General features: G+C 33.9%; 1 long non-coding RNA gene across 1 annotated transcript; it reads left to right on the plus strand.

Annotated features, from left to right (window-relative positions):
- The first annotated feature begins 1080 nt into the window (after nucleotides 1-1080).
- LOC123263199 lies at nucleotides 1081-14272 on the plus strand. Its single transcript, XR_006509122.1, has 3 exons — nucleotides 1081-1641; nucleotides 2421-2425; nucleotides 14262-14272. It is a non-coding gene; the product is annotated as an uncharacterized LOC123263199 (long non-coding RNA).
- The last annotated feature ends 82 nt before the right edge of the window (nucleotides 14273-14354 follow it).

Raw genomic sequence — 14354 nt, forward strand, 5'->3', positions numbered from 1 at the left:
TATTTTTTGTTTTGATGTTGATATGGATGGACAACAAGCGGCAGTACTCACCTGACTTTATTATAAGTGCTAAAAATTTTTTTAATAAATAATGCGCGGAATTCATTTTCCACGGTGCTGACCGCAAATCTTTGCATAAATATTTGATAATAACTATAAAAGTGCTTGCCCATGGTGGAACTCGCTTTCTGTTCCTGGGTTCATGGATCTCACCTAATTCGAGTATACACACTGAAAAAATCAGTCTTAAAATCTATTTTGTATTTGATCTTAACCACAGGCTTATATTTTCTTAAAAAGGCAACTCTTTATTTTTTTTGCATTCTTCAGCTTAATTTTACATTTCCCAACTTGGTTGGAAAAGTAGAGAGAAATTATTCAGATGTCTTTTTTTTCTGCGGAACCAAAAGGCCGTATATTTTAACCAACTTAAATCAGTCGCGTTTTTTCCAGTTTCTCATGTCGCACTATGAGTGGAATTGAGTCTCTATAGAGTTTGTAGGTAGTTGGAAAGCGATCTGCTCATGACGCAAGTGACAGAAAGGATTAAATATCATAGCATGATATAGAAGTTAAAATTTATTGTCTCCGAGGTGAATTTTACCTCCGAGGGGAATAAATCAATAGAAAATCATCACTCTCAAATCACACTCTGAAAAATTTTTTCAGCCATGATCTTCAATCAATACAATCTAATTCTTTATCGAAGAAAAATTATTTTGAAATAAAAACAATTTTATTTTCTTCTTAGAATCTTATGTTTTCGCTTCAAAGGAACAGGTTTCTTTATTCAAAATTAACTTAACTAAAAATTTTTTAATAAAGGGAAACATTTCGAATTAACAATTTATTCATTTACGTTTATGCTGAAACAAAAAAACCAAAATTGCTATTTTTAACATGTATGTGAGGTATATGAACAGCCAACTTTTCATTTGATTCAATAGTATTGTTTTAAAAAGTGAACTCATAATATAATTATTATTAATGTACTTTTTTTTCTTTTGCAACTAATAAATTCATATGGTTTCAATAAAAATTAATGCGGATGTAGGAGAAATTTTTCATATAATTAAAAAAAAAGTGAACACCCTAAAAGAGGTTTATGTTAAATTAAATATATATCTGTAAAGAAATGAAAGTATGGAAAATTATTAATACTCAACAGACAATAAAGAGTTTTGATACAATAACTATTCGTCGTAATCGAATAACTTACAAAAATATTAACTTCGAAAGAATAATGTTTCAAATTTAGTTTTCTGAATTTCAGTTTTATAACATGAAGGGATGTGCAGGCACAAACTTTTTTTTATCAACGAATGTTTGTGTTGTATAAATCAGAATTTTAGATGTATTTCTAAGAAATATTTGATATTAATATCTTTTTTGAAGGGTGCTTGAGTGTGCTGAGTGAGAAAGATATAATGTACGCCAACATTACATGATTATAATAATTGATTTATTTTTTGAGGTGAATGTAAATAAATAATAAAAAATATAGAAAGACCAGGAAAAAAGGTGGTTGTAGTTTTAATTTACTATTAACTTTAGACATAAACAGATGTAACAGTTAAGTAGTACTGAAAGAGATGAAGGAGTGTAAGATATTTAGTGAAAAAAAGCAAAAATCAAGATTGTGTACTTATATCGCATGAATACTTAATAAGGGTATTGTTATCCTATGAAGGAGATAAATTTGTTAACTATGAAAATCAAATAGCTTTGACGAGATATGTTACTTTTTTCTTCTGATACCCAAGTTTCGCTGCCTCTGAAAAATTATTTATTTAATTAGTTTTTTTGTAGCTACATTGTAACGGGTTATTCTTCAGCTCGTTAGCTCGTCGTTGTCCAGGATCGTATTTTTAATGAAGAATAATAATAAAATAATAGGAAAATAAATAATTAATTAAATGAGAAATAATAAAATTATCTGCCTTGATGTTTAACAACAATTTACCATTAACAAGATAATATTTAATTTATTTACAATAAACAATGCATTTAAAAGTAATGATACTAGAATAAAATAATAAATTAGAATAAAAATAATTTTAGGGTACGATTAAAGTTAACCGATCAGGGATTTACGTGCTGAGATTCTGGTTTCGTTACAAACGCTGGTCTAACAATACAAAGCTAATACCTTCCTGGTGACTCGTCGTCCCCAAGGAGGTCTATGCTCTACCCGGGTACGGAAGCGGATGGCTTCTCGCACCACCTACTCGAATTGGTTCACAAGATACACATGCAGAAGGTACATAAGCACTGCCGGGAACAACGTTTAATCCTGATCAGAGTATGACCTATTGTCCTTAAGCCACAAAGCCTTAAAATTAATCAGTTGTTTAATCAATCTTACCTTACAAATATCCCCAGGCGCTGACGGACCGAAGAGCGAAAGAGGAAGGTAACAGATAGAGTTTCGTAATCCAGCGACCACAACACTCACCCAGATAGAGTTCCTTATTCGGAATGATTTTTCCGTTATCAGTTGCGCTTATAAAAGTACGGGATAAGAGTCGTCAGAATTAAGCGAACGAATAAAATATTTTTGGCGTGCTCTAGCGGTAGGACGGGAACTAAAAAGCCAATGGCGCGCAAGATTTAATATTAGTTTTCAAGATATTTTAATAATTCAAGCAATAGTAATGATAGTAAAGCAATAGTAATTAATGATAATAAGTATTAATAATAGTAATAATAATAATAAGTAGATATAATGATAATATTGAAATGATTTTTCTCACAACATAAATATTTCGAAATATATTCTATATTCAATTTTAACATAAAAATAGTATTACCCAGCTCAAATTCTTCTTCAAGGTATGCAATAATATTCCCATACCGGTTTTCAAGTGGTTGAATTGGCACATCCAAGTCTCCTCACCCTATATACTTTGAATTTTAGCTTTGCGATCAACTAATTTTAACAGCAGATTCTTGTTTGTGCACACCATGAAAGTGTATTCTTTTACGCAGTTTTTCATAAAATTGATAAATAATGGCCAAAATTTTAATAATGGTATCACAATCCTATATATGTTATAATAGGGTTAGCCGTCCCTTACTGATATTTGCACAATATTGATGGAGAAGCAGTGGAGCACGGATCAAATATAACACGAACAAACCAATCAAAACACGCCCAGTCCTTGCTCGCCCATGTCTTATGCGATTCTAGGAGCATCGAAAAGTTATCATGAATCAAGGTATGGCCAAGCATAAATCATGCATGATCCAGACTTGGTCAAGCAAGAGTCGTATAAGATCATAGTCGCCTAGGAGCTATAAGGTAAAAGCCCCAGCCATAGGTGAATCCATGTACCAGTATATGAGAATCACTCCATGTCATTTGTATACCTATATTGCTGTGAATATAGATATGCAAATGTTACATGGAGTGATCATATACTGGTCACGTGATCATCTATTGAGGCTTTAACTACTCAGTTATTGAAGCTGCATGCAAGACCTTTCAATTTTCTATACATGGTTGGAGAATGACTGTACACATTTATCATGGACAACCATGCATGATCGTGTTTGACTAGTCATGATTGAGTGTATGTGCAACTGAGTATGACTTTACACAATCGTGGATGATCATTACATAATTTATGCTTGGTCATGGCGCCATATTTCATATATGATCATGCCTGACTCATGCTTAGTCAAACAAGGTCATTGGTGCTGATTTTTTGCAGGGGCATTTTTTAGAATTTCCGCTAAGAAAATTGAAAATTTTCAAATGTTGGGAAGTTATTGGTTTTACACCGTTTCGAAAATTCACGAAATCGAGTTTCCAACGGATGACTGACGTTTTGAGGTCACAAGCTTCCCGAACGATTCCGCGGTAATAATACGTGTGTGTGTGTGTCTGTGTGTGTGTGTGTGTGTGTATAAACCTCTCACTAAACTTTTTGAACAGCTTGACCAAATTGAAACGAAAGTTGGCAGCAATCGAAAGGTTTCTTTGCCCATAGATATTTTGTACTATTTGAGGTAATTCAGGCCGGTAGATTTTAAGTAGATTTTGGCAATATCAAAAATAAAATTTTCAAAAATGGTTTTTTTTTCAACTAAGCTTTTAATCTGTCTGAATCAAATCGATTTAAAAAAATAGTGAAGTTCTTAAGCTTGAAAGGCAAACTGCATCGATCGCCGTCAATCGCTTTTGATCAAAATCGAGTTAATTCGTTCGTGAGATATCGTGAACGAAAAATTTGGAGAAAGTGTTTTTTCTTACATAACTCCGACATTTCTCTTCCTAGTTTTTTTATTTTGCAAAGATACTTTTGAGAGCTTGAAAAACCACACTCGAAGTCGCTACCGATCCGGCTCAAAATCCGGTTTGATTCGTTCGTGAGATATCGTTGTCGAAAAAAAATGCTGTTTTTCCAGAATTTCTATGAGGAATTGGTCGACTAGTCTCACGCTCCAAGTGCTAACAGAATAACTTACAAATATATTTTTGGAGCTTCAGAAGGCCTCAAAAACAAAAATATAAGGGCATACCCCGGTTCTAGGGAGGAAAATGATTATTTCAGATCTTGCCAAAGGCTTCTTGACCTGTCCGGAGATTACTTACCTTATCTTTCCTACATACTCTCATCCAAGGATTTAGCATGTTGGCCCCTTCAAGGCCTGGAAGAGGGAGTTTTAACTACACCTTTTTCTCCCTCATCAACTGGTGCCGGGTAGCCTGCGCCACCAAGGCTTGTGAGTCCCTTAGTACCTACTGCGAATTAGCTGGCGAGTGACTTGCTCAGGTCAAACAAGCTTTGAAGCAGGAATCTGAAATATTCGTTTCCTATCGCTTCAGTGTAGAAAATGGTTTGTATATTTCATCTCTGTGCCTTTGGCTTCGATTCCTATCGGAGAGAGATGTTTAGCTTCTGCCGTTACCATTAGCGTATTGTGACCCTGTGAAAAATAATCGCTTAACCTTTCCTAACTATTTGACTGAAACAAGAAATTTTATTACTTACATTTTTACTTTATTTTATTTTTATTCATTTATTTAAGTTTTTAAAACCATTTAAACAAGTAATTAATTGGGAGTTTTATTTGATGAATTAACAAACTTAGATCTACACACTAATAAATTAGTCTAACAAATACTAAATTTGTACTGAATTTCTTTTTTAACATTTAGAATTTGTACTTCCTTTAAATAATAAATATAGCCAAATAAAATATACTTTGACCAGCCTTTTAACAGTCATACTGCACTAAATGTTACTTAGTTCTAATTCCTTACTTTGTCCCAGTTGATTTGGAGTGCTGCATGAACTTTCACTTACAGTAAAAAATTTGAGAAGAAATTCACTGATGTCTTCTTGCCAATTCCCCCGTTGAGAGGATTTGATCTAACTCCCATTCCCTGCTTCAAGCCGATATGAAGCTTGAAAACGCCGAACCTTATTGATCTAGGACTAGCGTTGATTTTTAAATCTTTTAAGAACCAGAGAGTTCTACAATCTACATACCAGCAATGATCGCTTTCGATGCTGCTTTAACTGCCGTTTCCTTACAGTCATAATAAACAGTTGATTTGAACCCAGCTTTGCCTTGCGTGTTTCTGCTGAAATCTTTTATTAAGCGCTTTCGCCCAGAACAGTTTTCGTTGACAACCACCTTATTACACTATTTTCTTTAAAGAACGGTAATGTTATTGGTTTCTTTACAAATGCCGAATGAGTGTGGTACTTCCAACATATTCAAGACATACTTCGGAGCTCCCACACTGACGCCGACGACTGACAAAGGCATCACATTCCAAGCTGGCCTTCCCTGGAACGGACGGTCATAATCTCCTGTAACGAGTGTCTTTCTCTGTTTGGAGTCACTTCCATGCTTTGTTGAGCTTTCTTGTGTGTCTTTGAGAATTGGAACTGGATTTTCGAAAGGAGAAGACGACAGGAGTCGATGACTGTTTCAATTACCCTTTTTGGTCACGACACTTTGGTTTAAACTTTTGACCTTTGGTCATGCGAGTATCTTGAACTTGCTGGTGGGCGGCGACTAGATTTGAGGCTTCGATGAATGATACTCTCCTTCTGTGGAAGTTTCTCTGACCAAGGAGGCAGACCTTCTGAAATCCACCTGGCTGGTCAATAAGTGGTGAGAGTAAGTCTCCTCATCGAATAAAGACTAAATGGGCCAGAGTGGGACTTTGTGCGATCTTTTGCCATATGCGCTCATCTTTTAAGCTTAAGCAGCTTTTCACGTCTAACCTCCACCAACTTCAACGTCTGGCTTTAAATTGTAATGAGCAAAGTCTTTAGTAAAATAAAGTACTTCCAGCCGATCTTTTGCATACGCTCACATCAACTTCTGCCTCATAGCATCGAATTAGAACAAGCTGTTGGAGCTAAACCTTCAATAACTGGCTTTCATGCCTTTCCAGGTATCGGGATGCTCGAAAAAGCTTTTGGGCTAAAAGTTTCTAACTTCGGCTGTTCCAAGGACGCTTGGCAGTAACGGGTTTTTGTTCCACCTTCTTGCTTGTAACGGTGCCCCAACTTCTGGCACGCTATTTCTTGGAGCTTTCAATTTCGGAGTCGGTTTGGAGGTATTGACTGGCGCACTTTCTTGCGACCACCAGGAAACCAGTGCTAATTTATCTAGAGTTTCTGAGGTTTGTTTTCCTCCCAACAGTAGGTAAAAGATCCGGTTGCCCCTCCATGACCAGGTATCATTTACCGTGAGCCTCATCCAGTTGCTTCCTGATCCTCTGACCCTTCACAGATTCTGATTCACTGGAATCCTCCAGGCATTTCTTGCCTCCCTCAATTTCAGTATCCAACAGGACCTCAGGCACATATTCCTCTGCCATTCACTACTCTTAAAAAAATTGAGTATTTCGATCTTTTTGATGCTCAGTCGCTGCGACGATGACGCACCTTTCTGCACTTACTGGCAGCTTCGAGACCTCTATCTCCTTCTTCCTGTGACTCCTCTTTAAGCTTCACCTCTCCAGCTTCAACTCTGCTGTCTGTTTTACGAGGAAGGCCAAATGGTCATTCATTTTAAAAGCTTTAAAGCGTTGGAAAATATAGTGTGCAGGGCCGCCAGAGCACTTTAATTTTATTAACTTCACTGCTAGTGGGCTCATGATCAAGGCAGGCGACCGAAAGGCCATGCATTCCAGCATCTCAACTTTATGTAATCACGGTGAAGATCTTTTAGAGGCAAAATCTTGTATAGCTGATAAAGGAATTGAATGCTTTTGTTATTGCTACTGTAAGGTAACGCCAAACTGGACTTACGAGAACCTGTGGATTCAAATCTTCGCTCCCAAAAAACCTCCTTTACTTTTTCACAAATTCACAACCTTCCCAGTTTTTATCCATTTGTAGAATTTGGCAATTCTTTACCGCCACCTTTAACTGCAGTCTGTCACAGTACTTTGTCGAGCTCCTGTGACTCCTCTGCCTGACTCCTCCAAAAGCTCCTCTATCGTAACATACGCTTCTTGGCGGACATCCATCTAAAAATAACATGTATATAGTCAAATATAGTCACAAATATATCATATATAGCCAAATTTTTGACCATTTTTGCGGAAACGCCCAAACTAAGCTTCTGTTAAAAAAAATTCTATGAAAATCGAAATACATCGTCTCTACCCCAAAAATATCTTAGAAATGCTAGAACGCTAAGCCCCCTGTCAAAAGAGAACTTCAAAATGCCAATTTTAAAAGTTGTTCTCCACAGGAGTTAAGTACATATATATATATAAAATATAGACATGGATATATATAATAGGGTGCTTCATTTGAGGACGACTATTTTTTTTCTCACTCCATTGACGAAATATTGTCTCTGAATATAGGGAAAAAAAAATTCTCACCAAGGGATAAGTTCTTAATTTCAATTTTAAGTACTCGCTGGATCAATTTAAAGTTTTCCCATATAATTAACCCGTTAAAATAATTTTTTTGCTTAAATTATCTATCGCATAGTTTATTTCATGATATTTATTTGAACATGGCCAGAGGTTGTAGAGGAATCGCTTCCTCTTTAAAAAGCTCTGACAGCTTATTTCCAATTTATGAGGTTACCTCGCCAGTAAAATTGTACATTCGATTTTTGCTCAAAAGTCGTGGTTTTATTTTTCTCTAAACTATTGATCTGACACCTAAATTGCAAAGGACCTTTTTGTAAAGAATTCCATTTTCTATAAGATAGAATTGATAGTTGAACCCTTTCAATAAATTGCCTCTGAGATAAATTTACATTACATTACAAGAAAACAATAAACCATGACACTATTTTATCGTATTTTTTATACTTTTTAATAAAACAACAGTTGATGAAAAAAATTATAACATTGTATATTTTTATAATCAAATATTGTGATATCGTTATAATGCCTAAATTTTTAAAATTTTGAATTGTCTGACAAATATTCTAATAAATATAGTTGTTACATAGAATATATCCAAAATATATGATCATACATAACTCCGGCACTTTACAAAAAAGTGGTATGTACTTTGGATTGCACCTACCTATTTATATTTTGTAAAAATGCTAACCGTAAGATGGACGGTCTGGCTTAATGTATATAGAATAAGCGAAAGGAAATTTAGTATAGAACCGGATAAGCTCAAATGGTAGGGTAAGCCGACATGTCTCGGAAGGTTCTAGGTTCGAATCCCAGGCCGAGCTATCTAATAATTTTTTTCTTGCATATTCTATAAACTCATATTAAGATTATCCTCTCACATTCCTTTCTAATCCTTCTCCTACCAATATCCTGTTACGTGAATGTGGAACGCTTCACGTAATAATTACCGTAACTCCTATTCTTTCCCGCTTCACAGCATTATTTATATTTGTAAAAATGCTTGCCGTAAGATGGACGGTGTGGCTTAATGTATATAGAATAAGCGAATGGAAATTTAGTATAGACCGGATAGCTCAAATGGTAGAGTAGCCGACATGTTCGGAAGGTTCTGGGTTCGAATCCCAGTCCAAGCTATCTAATAATTTTTCCTCGCATATTCTATAAACTCACATTAAGATGATCCTCTCCACATTCCTTTCTCAATCCTTTCCTACCAATATCCTGTTACGTGAATGTGGAACGCTTCACGTAATAATTACCGTAACTCCTATTCTTCTTCCCGCATCACAGCATTATTTATATTTGTATAACATATATATGAACTCCAGAACCCACACCTAGCAAAAATCCGAATGTACAATTTTTGCTGGCGAGGTAACTCATAAATTGGAAATAAGCTGTCAGAGCTTTTAAAGAGAAAAGATTCCTCTACAACTTCTGCCCATGGTCAAATGAATATCATGAAATGTCGCTATGCTATAGATAATTTAAGCAAAAAATTTATTTTAACGGGTTAATTATATGGGAAAACTTTAAATTGATCCAGCGAGTACTTAAAATTGAAATTAAGAACTATCCCTTTGGTGAGAATTTTTTTTTCTATGTTCAGAACAATATTTCGTCAATGGAGTGAGAAAAAAATAGTCGTCTCAAATGAAGCACCCTAACATACATGCATGCACATACAGACACAGTGACAACCTCGTGGGGAGTAGTCAGGGAAGCGTCCTAGGACCTCAAAACGTCGAGATCTGATGAAAACTCGATTTTTCGAAAACAGGGTGACAACAATGGCCGCTTTCTTTAGAAAAATTTTTTGGCGCATGCGCAGAACGCACATGCGCAAAGGTTCTGCGCATATAGTTTATGCGGGGAAAATTTAAAAATTTTTTTTTGTTATAACTTAATTTTTTTGCACTGTGCGTCCTGCGCATATAATTTGAGCGCTAAAATTTAAATTCCTCGAAAAAAAATTTTTTCGAAAGTGTAAACCATGGATAATAGAGTATTCTATCGTGTAAACAATTATTTTTATTTCGAAAAGTCGAGCTAGTCGTGGCCAAATAAAAATATTTTCATCAAAAATTCTTAATTAAAAATAAAAATTTTTATTGCTTGAAAATTTTAATTTAATAATTGAAAAACATGAAACTTTTTAAGCGACCAATAATCTAGTCAACAAGTGCCTTTTTGGTCAACTTTTTCCAGTAGTCTCCGAAAATAATGATTCAGTGTCATTCAATTCGGAATGGCATCTAGATGATTTTTGAAAAGAGTGAAGTTCCGCTTGCAAAAATTGCAAAAGTAATAAAGATTTTAAAAATTTTTAAAAAGATTCAAAATAGAAGGAATTTGACAGCCGTCAGCCTCGGCAATAAGAATAGCGCTGCTTACACACGGTTATTTTTATCTGTGATTATCTAGTCGCATAGTTATTTTGTCCCGGTTATTTTTGTCGCGATTATTTTGTCCGTGGTAATTTTATCATGGCACCAAGGCCATACTCTTTCATGCAGACCTCATGCACGACCTTTTAGTTCTCACAGTACACAGCCATGCACAGTCGAGTATGATTGTGTATGTGATGATGCATAGTCATGCCTGATCATGCGAAATATCGCATGCTTAAAATGACACGATTTAGTATTATCTAGCACAATCGTGCATAGTCATACACGATCCCTGCATGGTCATGTCTGATTCATGCTTGTTCAAACACGATCATTCATACTGATTTTTTCCCAAGTTTTCATTCAAAAATTAATTAGCAAAAAAGAATTTATAAGAATGCGTTTTTTTGATAGTTCGAAAATACTAAGCGGTCAACTTTTCAGAACTATCAACGTCTCTTTGTCGATTTAACAGATTGTAACACTGAAATTTTTCTAGAAAAAAATTTTCTAGGAAATTTTAGCTTTTGAACGGTATTAATCTAAAAATAATCTACTGATATCAAATACTATTTATGCTTGACATTAGACCTCACTTAAAATCCTACTAAATTGCAATAAATCTAGCGTTTAAATCATCTAATTTAAATAATGAGTTAGACTAACAAACAACAATGTAATACAAAGAGGCCTGACGATCAAAGTAATAGGTCAAATTAGATCATGGAAGCTTTTAACTCATTTCATAACAGTGAAAAAAACTGAATTCTTCATCACGGGTAATATCAGTATATTAATACTAGTTTAATCATTTTCTAACGGTCTTCTGCAATTGTTGGAACAAGCAGAATTTAGTGAAATTTTTTTTAATGCTAAAAAATGTTTGTAGTGCAATACATGTGAAAAGAGTTTTAGAAACGAACGCAGTTATCAATATAAAAGTCACGTGACGCAAGTGTGCGTGCTTAAGCATTCAAACTAGTGTCAAAATTAAATGATAAGCATGAAAAGAAAAAATATATGTACCTGATAGAGTATTTATTTATATAATAATTAAATTAAGAAATGTAGTCTCAAACCTTAACACTTTGGAAAAAAAAAAGCATTAATCTAAATGATTCAAAATGTGCACCACACGCCAAATTTTTTTAACTTCCTGCTGAGAAAATTGAAAATTTTCGAAAAAAGGGAAGTTATTGATTTCGGTCTGATTTTCGAGTTTTCATCGAATCTCCACGTTTTGAGGTCCCAGGAAGCCATTCTGACTATTCCCGCCGAGATTTTCGGTCGCGCGCGCTCGTGTGTGTGTGTGTGTGTGTAAATAAATTTTTATCGTACGGTTTCTCAAAAACGAATCAACCGATTGAATTCTACGACACATCATTTGAAAGGGTTTATCAAAACTTATATCTGATTAGATTTGAGAGTTAATCCATCGAGCCATTCTCAAGAAATTAAAAAAAAAAATTTGAATTTTTATGTTTTTTAAAAATAACTTTAAAGCGTGCGAAAAAAATCATAATAAAACCATATATACATTTTTTGTGCTTTAAAAACTGCGACGAATGTTTTTTTTAAATGAAAATCGAATGACGAATTCAAAAGTTATAGTTGTTTAATAAATAAGCTCTTTGAGCTCAAAATCTGAAAATCTGTACTTAGAGCTTGAAATGCTCAAATATTAAGAAAAAACACATTTTAAGGCGCTTAAAATTCAAACTTAGCAGGAAATTCTAGGGTTGTCCTACGCAGCCAATCGATTTTCAGATTTTTTTCTATGGAAATAATTATATATAATTCTATATAATTGTACATAATTCTATATAATCATATATAATTATATAGGGCCATTTTTCATATACTAAATATTAAATTTTTTTAATATAATTTTATATCTAATATGTAAAATTCTCGTGTCACAATGTTCGTTCCCATACTCCTCCGAAACGGCTTGACCGATTCTCAAGAAATTTTTTATGCATATTCAGTAAGCCTGAGAATCGCTACTATCTATTTTTCTAACCTCTAAGTGATAAGGGGTGTTCACCCTAAAAATTTTTTTTTTTATTTTTTTGATAAAATTTTTTTTTTTTTATTATGTGGTATCAAAAAATACATACAACTCTAAATTTGCACTTTTTTATCACCAACCCTTGCTTTTTAATAGTCATTTTCATAATTTTATCATTTTCTATCCCGCTCGATAACATCAATTATTATCACTTGGTAAGTTATCCCCTCCATGTGTCTACCGGTGTCACTTCTCACCCTGTAAACAGCACGGAGTACCCGGGAAAAAATGATCAGGACTGATCAGACCTGTTCATATCTGATCAGGCCTGAAATTAGACCTGAGCAGACCTGTTCATATCTGATCAGGCCTGAAATAGACCTGAGCAGGCCTGTTCATGTATGATCAGGCCTGAAATTATACCTGATCAGACCTTATTCATGCCTGTTCATGTCTGAAGCATTAAATACGCTCAGACCTGATCAGACCTGTTCATGCCTGCTCATGTCTGTTCATGTCTGGAAGCGTTAAATTCGTTCAGACCTGATCAGACCTGTTCATGCCTGCTCATGCCTGCTCATGTCTGTTCATGTCTGAAGCGTTAAATACGTTCAGACCTGATCAGACCTGTTCATGCCTGCTCATGTCTGTTCATGTCTGAAGCGTTAAATCCGTTCAGACCTGTTCATGCCTGCTCATGCCTGTTCATGTCTGGAAGCATTAAATACGCTCAGACCTGATCAGACCTGTTCATGCCTGCTCATGTCTGTTCATGTCTGAAGCGTTAAATACGTTCAGATCTGATCAGACCTGTTCATGCCTGCTCATGTCTGTTCATGTCTGAAGCCTTAAATACGCTCAGACCTGATCAGACCTGTCCATGTCTGATATCTAGCCAACACTGAGAGACAATTTTATTTAATAGTAATGAAATTTTATTACTATTTAATAAAACGTTTATTTGGCTAATCCCAAATAAAAATTTATTAAATATTAATTAAATTTCCTTAAATACTAATAAAAATTTTATTAAATACTAATAAATGTTTCTTAGTATGTAATGAATATTTATCTACATGTAATATAAAAGAAAATTCATTAATCAACTAACTAACAAGTATTGATCAGTAATTAATTGAATAAATAATTAAGTAAAATTGAATTTTGTCGGAACTATATTTTGAAATACAAAGTCTACAACTGTTGTTATCCGAGTGGATGTTAATTTTATGCACTTAAATTTAAAAATTTCACAAATGAATCGATAAGAGTTAGACATTATTTAATAAAATGAAAACAGAAGCAGAAAACCAGACAATGTAGGGACGCATTTGTTAAAAATAAAGACTATGATTTCATAAATTCAATCGAATATTTATTTATTTTTATTATTTAAAATCTCTACATGTGATTCGTCATGAAGTAAACAAATAGGTTAGGTTAGGATGTCTTGTTAAAAATCTTAATACTATTTATTAAAAGACTTTACTGTGAAAATATATTTGAATATATTATAATTAATTGATGAATATTAATTTTTTTTTTGAGATTATTTCTTTTAATGACTTAATATTCGTATTAATGACAGCAAACGAAAGCGTCGTTCGTGGTTATTTTAATAAACACATATTAGTATTTAAGAAAATTTTATTAAATACTTATGAAATTTTATTAAATACTAATATAATTTTATTTATATGAAATATAATTTTATTAATATTAACTAAATTTTTTTCAAGTCCAAATAAACTGTTTTATTACTATTGAATAAAATTCTCTCTCAATGTAGAACCATATGTTAATGGAGCGAAAAAAATACATAGCCGTTCCGAATAAATCACTGTAATATATAATTAATTATTAATAATTAATAAATTAGGTATAGAACTCCGTTAACTATAAGGATAAATCATGTATAAAATTTGAATTACTTGAAGTAGCTCGAAAGATACTCTCAAGTTAAGATGAATCATTTGGTCAAGAGGTAAAGTGTCAGTCTGAAGAGCGCGAGGTGTACGGTTCGAATCCCCGTCGGCACCGATTTTTTTTTATGGACCTGATCGAGTCAGACATGAACAGATCTGATCAG

The sequence above is a fragment of the Cotesia glomerata genome, linkage group LG4, assembly GCF_020080835.1.
Source record: "Cotesia glomerata isolate CgM1 linkage group LG4, MPM_Cglom_v2.3, whole genome shotgun sequence".
NCBI lineage: Eukaryota > Metazoa > Arthropoda > Insecta > Hymenoptera > Braconidae > Cotesia > Cotesia glomerata.